The 13,113-nt window shown below is 32.2% G+C and overlaps 1 protein-coding gene across 3 annotated transcripts in view; it reads right to left on the minus strand.

Moving 5' to 3' along the window:
* Positions 1 to 13,113, minus strand: part of LOC132948759 (ras GTPase-activating protein raskol-like) — a 142,656-nt gene that overhangs the window by 50,764 nt on the left and 78,779 nt on the right. The window lies entirely within an intron of this gene.

A 13,113-nucleotide genomic window follows, 5' to 3' on the forward strand; every position in this document is an offset into this window, starting at 1 on the left:
TGACACTATGAAATCTAACGGTTAATACAATTTTTGGTTTTGACTTTTGAAAACACATTAAATCGCATAATAGTATACTTATAGATCATAAACGAATACCTAATCGCCCAAATTAAATAAAGGGTTGCTGGTGGCCTACCAATGACTTCTCACTGACGATCTTGTTCTTGTAAGCAGTTCCTAATAAACGCTCATTAGCATGGTTAAAACTTAAAATGCGTCCAAAATATAATATTTTTCAATACCTAAGTGGCTAACTAGTATTATGATGTCAACAACATTGTCCTCACTGCTAATAAAATAAATTCAAGAGCAATGCCGCAGTTAGTTACACACTTAAACCACGTCGATGCGCGTACCATTATTATTATTATTATTATTATAATATACCTACACTATCGATTTATGTGCCTATACAACTATTATCGGGTAATTTAGATTAAAAAAAATATAAGGCGTGTAATATACTCGATAGCATAACATAATAGGCTCGTTAGTCGTTATTATTATTTCCTAATACGCTACTCGTAATACAAACATATTTTCTCTAACTATTATGTGTGTAAAACGTTCACCAGCAATTAATGGCAGTTACCACTAGAGATCGCCGCGCCTAGTTTCAAAAAATTAATGAACACAATATATTATAGGTAATTAAGTAAGTGATGATTCCAAACGAAATAGAAGTCGTAACAGCACATTTATTGTACAAAATAATCGATAAAATTCATCATTCGAGCGCACCCAAACAGCGTATGGATTTCGATAGGCCTAGCACTCGAATAGAAAAATGTATACAGTCAGTTTACGGCCAATTTAACGACAGTTATTTAATTAAACGACAGGTCTGGAGTTACCGTCTTACCGAGCCTATAGTAGTATTATAGTACTATAGTAGTACCTAGTTATGGACGGCGGAAACGGATTTATACGATGATCATGATATTATTACCCGTGTGCGATATACGCTAACACAAAACAGATGTTTCTCCGGTCGAAGATTCACAAGTCACAAGTACCAATATAATTAATATTATAAAATATTGAGTGTACGTAAATACGTTAACAGTACACACACTAGACATAATATAATATTTTAATAGTAAGTTAACCTAAACGGCCTAATCGGTAACTCGGTGTGCTGCTGCTGACGAGTGCCGCCGACGATCGCTGTAGTGTATAAATTCGAATTCAAAGCGCCCAACGCATTATTCATAGACCAGGTGACTCACCGCCGTCATCGCGTATCCAGGCAGCACATTGCATCGAATACAGGGTACACCACGGTAACAGACACACACATAAATCGATATGTATAATTATTGTTTATTATTTATACACTGTACACACTAACGTTTTAAACGCACATTATTATACCGTAATAAAGGTTTGTACACGTTTTACGCCTGTAAAATATGTATAGGAGGGTGCATTGACTATCACAGCGAACCGTAGTGTGTTTCCACTTGCCGTTTCTAAGTTTAGAATTCGCACTGCGCCACCCGCTACGGCGTTTTGTCCCCAACCGGCACGTGTTATTTTATTATTACTATTTTTTTTTCAAATTGTATTTACGTGTAAAAAAGCCATCGGCGTACTCCGCCGTTACTCTTGCTATAGTCGTACGTAGAGTACAATGACACGCGAACAAATAGCTAATGCGCCGCAAACATAATAATCATATTATATTCGTGTCCTAACTCTTCGCCATATGGCAGCATACACCTACGTCAAACCGCGGTTCAGGTTCGAACGCCGTAGTTGTTTCGAGAGAGTTTCGAATCTAACGAATCTGTGTAAGGGCGTTATGATTCGCGGCGGTAAAAATCCGAGATCGACAACGAATAATGTCCGTCTGATTACTCATCAGCACACCGATTACCTAATTTGTATTTCGATCGGGCACTCTATGTTTGAACAGTTAATTTATATAAATAAATAAATGAAACAATAATAATATTCATTATTACGGTAAAGTGTAAGACGGATAGAATCTATAATGACAGTATCATACGCCATTTACGATAAAACGTACCTAGGTAATTAATATTGCAATTATAATTTTTATAAATGTTATACGGCATAATAATATGATATACGTATATAATTTAAATATTATGTAAAAATCATAATAAACCGTACGGAATTATAAGTTATACCATTATTAGTTTATGACAATCAAACTAATAGGAATAATGTACCTATAAATTAATATTTATTATTATTTATTACTCACGTTTCGCGATAATCGTTTATTATTATTGAATTGAAATAAACTGCAGCTTGATAAATTACCGGCAAGAACGTTGCATTAAGATAATCGTTATATCGTTATTCGTTGTCATCCTAATTACCGGTTGTTTACTCGAGATATTATTTAGTCGGAAAAAAAAACTTATGGTGACGACTTATAAGTTGTAACTCTATAACTCTATGCACGCTCGCATAAATCGAAAAGTGCAGTGGGCATAATGCCTACTAAAATATGATTCACTAAAACTGTAGCGAGCAATTATAGGGAGGCGTGCACACGCATTACCACTAACCACTGTGTTCCTCCGACTCGATACTAAGATTTAATTTGAATAGGTAATTTCATACCATCTATATACATAAAAATAGTATGCATAACGGATGTCGTTATAAAATAATGTAATTTACCAACGACGACGCTGCAGTATGACTTATTATAGTTATTAGGTTCGTTTACACAGTAGGTATAACTATCATTACAAATTGCAATAAAACTCAATTATTATTATTATTATAAGTAGTAGAGTTCCTATAGCATTAATATTTGAGAATGCGATTTGTCATTTCTCCAAATAAGGCACTGGACCGAGAGTAACATATTTGGTGAGGTATTGTCGAGTTCGCACTTCACACCTGTTCGCACAGCGCGTGTACATATTACATATTATAATACTCTTAATATGGCTATATAAGTAAGCTATACAGTCGAGTCGCGATAACCCGTACCTAATAACTCGAAAACCTTCATAACGATCATAACTCGATTTTATTTCTTGTCCCTTTAAGTGTTTATAAGTTGTATATTTAAGGCATATATAACTCGAAACATTTTTAAGTTGAATTTTTATTAATTCCATTGAGGTTTGAGTTATTGAGGCTCTACAGCAGTCTTTCTCAAAGTGGGAAAAAGTTTGAGGACCTGTGCTCTACAGTATTATATAATAATTTATTTATATATAGTCAATCAACAGGCAATCGATTATGGAAACGCCGTTGATACCTACCATTTTCCTAGGTACGCAAGCTGCAATATTGTTCGTCATTATTTATAGATTATAGGTATATGAGGCACGACTTAACATATCGTATATGAACGAAGATATGAATAATAGGTACAACCATTGAGTATGAAATAATATAAAAAAATATAATATATAATATTTATGTATATTTAATTAGTACCTATATTGTTCAAAAATAATTAAAATATGCAATCGCGTCAAACCTATATAAATACAATATGCTACTTGACAATAACACTACCTCGACGATTAGCAAAACCAACAGACCATTTATCTGTATACGGATGGCAGCAGCGATTGACGATTTTAGTTTGATAGATAATGTTATTATTATTATTATTTGCGGCGACAGAGTAAAAGTTCATTGTTTATTTGATGAATATATATATATATATATCAATACATCTAGGTATGTATATATTTTTTTATCACTGCAGTCGAAAAATTTTAATGTCTAATACTTAACACACACCTACATTATTATGGTGATACGCGTTATAACTTATAAGTTATAACTATATATTTTATATATACAGCTGGTACTTTGGTCCTTTACTATTATGGTGGGACTGTGGGAGGGGAATAGGGAGTCTATGTCCTATGACCAGGCGTATAGGTACTTCCCTATTTTTAAAAATATTAAAATATCAGCTACAACAGACGACTCTGGCTTCGATGGTAAATTGTTTGCTAACTCGCAGTACGCGCGACGTGTGTTGTAAGTTGTAACTAGTACACAAATACAAAAATACTATATTAGTCCGTCAGAAATAAAAACATTTGGAAACACGTTGAAAATGTCAAAACTCGCGAGAACAATATTTGATATATCATATGATTATCACTATTATTATAGGCACGGTAACAACACTGACAATAATTATTAAACACACGCACATAGTATGTATATACATTCTCCTAAAAAAGTGCCCCTCGTGCGCGATCGGCGTCTGTCACGTACGCGGTCGTCCTCGGTCAGCTAATTATCATTGTACGCGTCTGTTGTCCGTCCATCCGCTAACGTCGACCCAACTCCCCCAACGACAGCTAATGAACTGAAACCTTGAGATTTTTTTAGCAATTATACAACATACAATGGTTGTATAAGCACGACAATAGTAAAAGCATAGCAATTATGCATATAATTGAGTTTTCCTTTGCTTCGTCCCCTTTTTTAGATTTTCGGATTTAAACCCGAACCGTGTATGATATACTATGTTGTACAGTTTGAAAGCGACAGACACGCCGATTCGTTCGAAAAAAAAAATATCAACAGTTTCTGTTAGAAATGTGTAGCTCTCTTGCTTGTACGTTGTACATTGAGTACAGTACTTGAAAAGTACCTCAAAAAGACAAAAACTATTCAAAACTTTGAAAAATACCCTAGCTGAGATTTATTAATGTCCCAAAAAATTTGTAATTTTTTTAAAAACACATTTAATGTAAATTTATTAGGGCAATAGATCTAATTCTAATAATTTAAAATAGAAACCGATTTGGCAACAGTCGAAGACTGGTAACTAACATCTACTTGTCATCTTATCACGCAGAATCATCAACAATTCCTAGGCGCATGGCTATTATATTGTTGTCGCGTGTTGAGTGTTGTTATTTTTGTTATTGTTATCGGTACCATTATTATTATTATTATTATTATTATATTATGAGCATCATTCTCGCAGGGGTTATTTTAAGGTCACAGACATGTCCGTAGCATGATATTGTTTTTATAGGATACACTATGCAATTTAATTTAAAATTCCGTCAATACTGCAGTATTATAATGGTAAAAAAATATTTTTTTAAATTCACATTGAAGTACAGAAATAATTTATTTAGTGCAAAAAACTAAATTAAATATAAATGTTTTACACGAACTACTCTACATAATTGCCATTTGTAAGTGCATGCACTAAGGTGACTTTCCCATAAATAACATACTGTATAATACATGGATATATCATACGAGAGCAACATCTGTATAAACGCCGAGTGAACTTAAATGTTTAATATATCAATATCAGAATATAAATGTAAATAATATGTAATAGGATGTATATTGTATATTGTATATTATTATATATTAAAAATGTATAAAATATCTACGCGGTCACGTCATCGTGGTAAGTAGCATTGGCTTAACACCCGGCCGAATTGCCTGCTATATGGGTAACCTATATTATATAATAATGTAATTATAATGTATATTTTTATAGAGTCGTTGTCTGTTAATTGCCGTCGGCGGGTTCGAAAAACAAACAATAGGTATACGTATCGCCTAACGCACGGGCACGATTATCATTGCTACCATTAAAAAAAAACAAATATTGTCCTTGTAATCAACGCATAAAAACTGTGATAATTTAAAAAAAATATCTACCTAGCACTTGTATTATTCGAAATCCTTTGAAATCCATTCACGATAAATTTAATACCTATACGAAAATAAATTTCTATATGACACACACATGACGATTGAAAAGATTATTACAAAAGGGATGACCGTACTAAACGTCTTAACCACCCCACATTTCAAGGTTAGGTTAACAGTTTTTTGTTTTAAATGTTTAATCGCAAGTAATCTTTCATTAATTTCCATAATTCGGTAAAAAGATCGATTGTAGTAGCCAATAGAACGTTAATTGTAATTGTTATTATGGTGCACTCATTGGCGCAAATCGCAGGGGTGCTAAGGGTGCTTAGCATCCTGAATTTTATGTTAGCACCCCAAATCCTGTGATTATAACTTATAGTACTACCACCATAATATTTCCATTACAACTAAATTTATTAAAAATTCAAAAACAAATTCAAAAAATTTTGGTGCTTAAGCCCCCTTGATATTTTTGGGTGATTTGCGCCTATGGGTGCACTTGCATAATAGTACGTATACCGTATTCGGTACTTACACCGATATAAATACATACTATTATTAATATAGGGATGAAGCCAAAGTCTGGTTGATTACTCCATGTGTCCATCGACCGTAAATATTTAACCAATTACTTTGTATGTACCTATATCAGTTGCATTCGAATATTCAATAATTACGAACTAACCACACATCGTATGCATATTATGTACCGTATATCACCCATAGATGAATAACATGAATCATTATGAATATTACCTATGCTGGTAAATTATAATTGCAATATTATAACAATGTTGTTTCAATAAAGTTTTAATGTATTAAAATTACGACAGGTATAAAACTTATATTTAATGGGTTAAAAATGGTATGAAACACACCAAGCATTAATATACACAGTAATAAAAGAAATCATCGATGGATCGGTGTAAATGAGAAACCGTGACTTTTAATAATCTATATATGCAAAATATTATTGACTTTTAGTGACTGGTACACGGTTGCATTAAAAAATCCAGTGAATACGTATAATATTGTAATACACGCGATACATATAAAAAAAAAACGCACACGACCGTCGAACTGGTTGAATAGGAGAAAGTCGCGTGGAAAGTACGCGTATTTGACGAGCAAATCTATCCACAACAATGGACCGGTCCGCGCGATAATATTTAAAATCGAATATTACTTATGTCGCCGCGCCGGTGCCTTGTAGCTTTGATCAATTTTTTTTGCACCAATCGTGGAACGCGCCAATTATTTTATTACCATACGGCAGTACACATAGATAGCGGGTAAACGGGTAAACGGAAATGGGTGCCGAAATGCGTTTGACCCACATGACGATAGTGAAAGAAGAAAAGAACAAGGGCACAGTTAAATTTACATTAATTCACGGGCGTTCATTTTTATTTTGTTCGGATATCAGCAGACATTTATAGCTCGTGTTTCTATAAGTCCCGACAAATGAAAATACGAAAATTCATGAATATATTATGCGATATATGTAATTGTTTGGTCCCTACATTTATTAATCTCGTTCATTTTGAGTTTTCAGATTTGGATTTATCATTTATGTATATTATACGAAAGAGATAAGATAACAACGTAATTTAAAAAGTTCGGGCAGTGTAACTTTTAGAAAAAGTTCTGATTACATTCATGAGAAAATAATTTTTTTTCTTAATACGGTTACACATAAGTACATAATACCTAACACTTCTATTTATTTTAATACCCAGCACAAAGTTTGTTAAGGATATTACAGAATGTGTTTCGGTTATATTTTTGAAATACATAGGTACTGCATGTTATGTATCATAATATAATGTATGCCGGTTAATGTTAGTTTTCAATTAGCGGTTATTAATTAACCTTGTTGGGAAAGTTAAGGAATTTTCTAAACAGTAATTCTATATAGGTACATAATGTTTTATTGATAATTACATTTTACATATTATTATAAGTTATAAGTTATATCACAGAACTTACTAATTTATTTAAATATTCAAAACATCTAAATGACAAAATACTATGCATCATAAAACTGTGTATTGTATGCATATTTTGTATTCTATACCTCTGAACCACAATCATTGGAAAACAAAAACAAATCAAACTCTCGAAATCAATTTTACTGAGATAATAATCAACTAATAACAATACGAACGAGTAACGGCTAAATAATAATTATTGGCAGTCCGGTTGTAACAGATGTTATAACAGATAGGTAGTTTATTATATTTTATTTTCCATTACTTACACGTGTTGATTTTTATGCAATTTATTAACTTTAGATTATAATAAAAAAAATCACAGTAATAGTAAATCGCAACGGTATCACTATGTTTGCAAGCAAGTTTAAGTTTTTGGCAATTCTATTAAATTAATAGTTGAATCCCTTGGCGACCACATGTCGTGAATCGTGCTGGTGACTGCGATTAAAAAAACGGTATAAGTTATAACTCACATACACGATACACACGTGTGGACATGTGGTAGACGAACTCTTAGATTCTCTCCCTTGGATTTATATTAAACAAAACGGCGTTTAGCCACATGGCAGAATCGCGCGGACTAGCGAAGAAAATATATAAAAATCAACTTTACAAACGACCAGTTTGACAACGAGCTCAAGCCTAACTGTTTCCGGTCTGCCACCGTCGTCAGATTATCGTATTAAAAACTTCCGGTTATCCGGTCCAAAAACCCTCTTATCCAGCACATTAATAATAATACTATATGATATTATTACCGTGCCCCACCACTACAGTCTACAACTCATGCAAATATATAATAATTCAATAAACAAACATAAATAAGTTATAAAAATATAATATTATAATATTAGATATTACACCTAATAGTTAATAATGTTCTTTTCCTTTCTCTGTCGACCATATCCTCTCTCGGTTGTTTGTTTCGTCGGCTTACCTCCGCGCTCTGATTGAGCTGAGTAACCTCAAAAATCTGTCTAAATCACCGTCCAGAGCCATAATATAACCATTAATCACCCAGCCAAGCATATAAAACCCAGTAACCTTAAGATTCAAATGCATTTAGTAGCAACATCCGCTAATTGAAAAATTCGGGAGTAACACAACGCGACCGGCTATTACCGCCGGTGATTCAATTCGAATTTTTTTAATAAAAATATGGGAACTGAAGAAAACTTTCACTCGGGACTGTGGAAGATTTAATTGATTACGAACGAATAACTTTCAGTATCGAAGATCTTATGAGCATCTGGCGTTTTATTTTTCTGAGTAAACGACTCGAAAAAAGGTTTGGTTGATAATAAGAGCACCTCCAAATAGGATACCTAACCTAACCTAACCGATGTACGCATATGTAAGAAGGTAAACCACGGTCATCCCGCTATTCTTACCTTGATCGACATCTAAATCGTCAAAATCGTCGCGGGCGCCCTTCAGACACGATTGAAACCCCTTGCTGAACCTCCGGGTAATCGTGCCGGTGCTGTGCGCTGGACTCACGGGCGGTTGATGCTGTACGTCCGGCAGATCGTTCATGACGGACAGCATAGTTTATTCGTCCGCGAACGGGTGAAAAGATAAAACGTAAACGCGCACGTCAATGCAATTCGGTCATTCCGGTGAAATATAATTACGCTAAGATAATAATAAAAACCGATTGTAAAATCGCGGCGTATACGAAATGCGCGATCGAGCTAACAACGCGCTAAACACTCGGATCGACTGCCGGATGAACACTGCTGGCTGCGCGGACGCGGACTGCGGAGGCCCTCGACGTCGGTCGAGACAACGTCGCACGCTGGGCGAGGCGGAACGCGCGCGCTCCGCCGCCGACGACGACGACGACGACGATACGAAACGAGACGGATAGTGTTAATGTGTGTGTTATTATAACTTATAACTATAGTTACTATAGGTACTGGCGCACGATGTGTTGCAGGTCATAATCGTTCTCGTAATAATAATATTATAATGATGATAATAATAATTATTAATTAATAATCAACGAAGTGAATAATAAGTATTATGAATTGCACGTACATGGTATACACATCATAATATATTATTATAATATTTATATAGGTTTCTCGCGGATTTTCGTATTTGTTCATTTTTATTGATGCATAATCAGACGAAAATAATAATAAAACAGTATCCACTGTATACTAAGTAATATTATTATTATTAATATCAAAACTGGATATACGTTTATGTTTAACCACCGTATTTAACCTGCCCCTCCCCCCTCCACGCCAATCGATCAACATGAATGATATAAAAATTATTTTTGGGACAAAATATAATCAGTAATTCTTATAATCCCTTAAGCTTATAACAATATTACGTGCGTAGACCTACATCATTGAATTATTATATATTAGTTATCAATACTTTTTGCCACGATAAGTATATAGTTATAATTTTATTATCTTTTTAACATTCCACGAGCGTGTTTAAAATTTAAACAACGTGAACCGTGGAATAAGTGACATTTTAATATTTTATGACAAGATATTAATACCAAGATTTTTTTTATAATTTCATTCGCATAACGCAGTTTGCATTTGATACAGTCATAAACATTATAGTGTATAATATTATATATTGGCCGTTAATAACTGTCAAAATATATAACATGTCTGTTGAAAATGCAACTAAAAATAAAATCGCATTCATCTTGTTAAATTATGATTTTTAAAGAATTTCAAATTTCTAATGGAAATAGTGGAATTGCAAAGAGATCGCATACGCATCAAATTGTGAAAGGTGGTTTAAACGGTGATTTTAAGTGAGAAATTAAATTATCATTATTTGTTATATTTTTAATTATTTAGTTGTAACATCGTTCAAATGATACACCATAGGTACATGTTTTTTAACCAATGTACAGTTAATGAACTTTCACTTGATTAAAACCATTTTTCTTCTCCATTTAAAATATACAAAACATCTAAGGTATAACACAAAAAAAACTGAGTTCTTAGAGACTGAATCAAATAAAAAATTGTTACAAACTTATCATTTATGAACATAAAACTAAAATAACGACAGTAGTATTATTACGGAAATACGACTAACGAGATAATATACGACGTGGGTGTAATGTCACGGAAACGTATAGGAGAACAAACTGTCTGCCAGTCTGATGTTATATCCACCGGTTCGTGTTCTTGGGATATGGCCGCAACGTGCCGCGTGGTTGACATAATAGTATATTATACTTACAAGTAATTTTTACTTAAATCGAAACAAAATAAATCCATGTACCTACTACTCTGTTAGGTTAATGTAATGTATATATTTTATAATATATATTGTATAACGATAACACCTACCTATTACGTGTGCGACTTAATAAGGCAAGTCGTATGTTTTGTTACTATTTCTTATTGCTATTTAAAGTTTAAATGAAACAGTTTGAAAACGGAATAAACCATTATTCATCAATAGTAATATTATTATTTAATAAATTATTATTATCCAAACTCAGATCCACGTATATAATATTATAATACTTTATATTCGTTTATAAGGTAATACATATAATAGTAAAAATATAAACTTAATAATAATATAACTTATAGGTATTTGAATACGGTGTTACACCGAACGAACAACAAATGGAATGCGATTGCGTTTCAAAATATATAATATTATAATACCTATATTATGAGAAACTGTTCTGAATTAAAAAAAAATATTATGTAACGATATACATATGTACGGGCTCTTCGAGTACTACAGGTAGGTACCGGGCATTAGATATTACATACTATCGTGCAATTTATTTCGTTAAACCAAGTAAATAATAGAATGATATGGTTTAAAAATTAAAAAATGAACTACGTGTAATATTCTCACGCTTTCAGAATAATAAATCTGTACGACAAATGACGTAAAAAACGACACAACAAATGTACGTTTGCTGATGTTATGTTGTATGTGAAATTCGTAAAATAACGACTATATTATTATTATGTCTTATTATTCAGTAACGCCGTGCATCCAGCTGCTTAAGTCACTGACATCGACGACCATATTATTATAATAATATATTGTTATAAGTTACAACATTTGTCAACGCACGCCTCCGCTCCAATTGTTATGTTATATCTTATATATATCGTTATAAGTTACTCATATAGTATGTACAACGTGCGTGTATTTTTATAGCATTATATAATATTCAAATTATGCTTACGTTACATTTTAACCATTATAGTGTAAAATATGTACAGTAATACTGAAACTACATTGACAGCCTTTTATGTATCTACCTAGTGTATTCATTTTCTATGTAATTATTATTAAATTACCTATATTTGATTTGTAAGTGTTTGTGATCGACTATCGAGTACGGCGGAGTATCTTAGTCTGTATTAAATATCATATTTTGTTCAGCTGAATGATTTCGAAATGTATATTATACATTTTATACATTATTGTCTGTATAGATGTATACACGGAATTTAGAAAAAAAACACCCACCTGAAACTGTTTAGTGGTTTGGTTGACAATAGAAACAAAAACACGTGGGTTAAGGTTACGAGTTCAGAGTCTATGAAGTACATCTAAACTGTAGTTCTTATAACAATTTAAAGCTATTGTATATTTGTATCACGAAACTAAACTTTTATTTTTTTAACGGTGTTAATCGACTTTTATTTGTTAATTTATTTATCAATAGCTAACAAAAACGTCCTTATACAATACATTATTCTTTTTTCTTCAATTTGTGAAGTTATGATGTACCTAAATATATAATAATATAACTATACATTTTTCATTTTTTAGACAACGTAATTGCTATAATTTGTGTAGATATTAGGTACAAATAAAAAAAAATAGTAAAATATAGATTACGAACACACTGGCTTGATCAGAGGCGGATGGAGCAATTCAGTTTTTTTTTTTTTAGATTATATTATATACTATAGAATATTATTTTTCTATTTTATTTTTATGTAATTACTAATTAGTCATTAAAATATAGGTATATATTGCATCGGTAGTTATAATATGGATAGTATGGATTAAAGTTTGGGTAATGGGTAATATAGTATAATAGTACTATGACACTAAGTATTAACTTGATATAGGTATTTTCTCTAATTTTACAATAATTATACGAAACTTCAAAGAAACTTCAAAGATTATTATGGTAATATTATAACAAAGTAATATCATAGTGTCGAAACACCCCTTGACGTCCTCGCTCTCTAAGAAAATGTGTAATACCAAAAGTAATTTATTATTATGTATTGTTAAATTTTTTTAAGATTTTACTTTTTTGGATAACAGTATTGATTACAATTTCTAATTCTGAAGTATTCTTCTTTTTAAAAAATTTGATACATAAAAATTGGACATGCGGACAATTTAATTTTAATCTGAAATCAACATTACCGTTTAATCTATACAACGCCAATTCTTATAGTGAAGAGATGGTAGAAAACATACATTTTCTGTT

Source organism: Metopolophium dirhodum, chromosome 7 (genome assembly GCF_019925205.1).
Source record: "Metopolophium dirhodum isolate CAU chromosome 7, ASM1992520v1, whole genome shotgun sequence".
In the NCBI taxonomy this organism is placed as follows: domain Eukaryota; kingdom Metazoa; phylum Arthropoda; class Insecta; order Hemiptera; family Aphididae; genus Metopolophium; species Metopolophium dirhodum.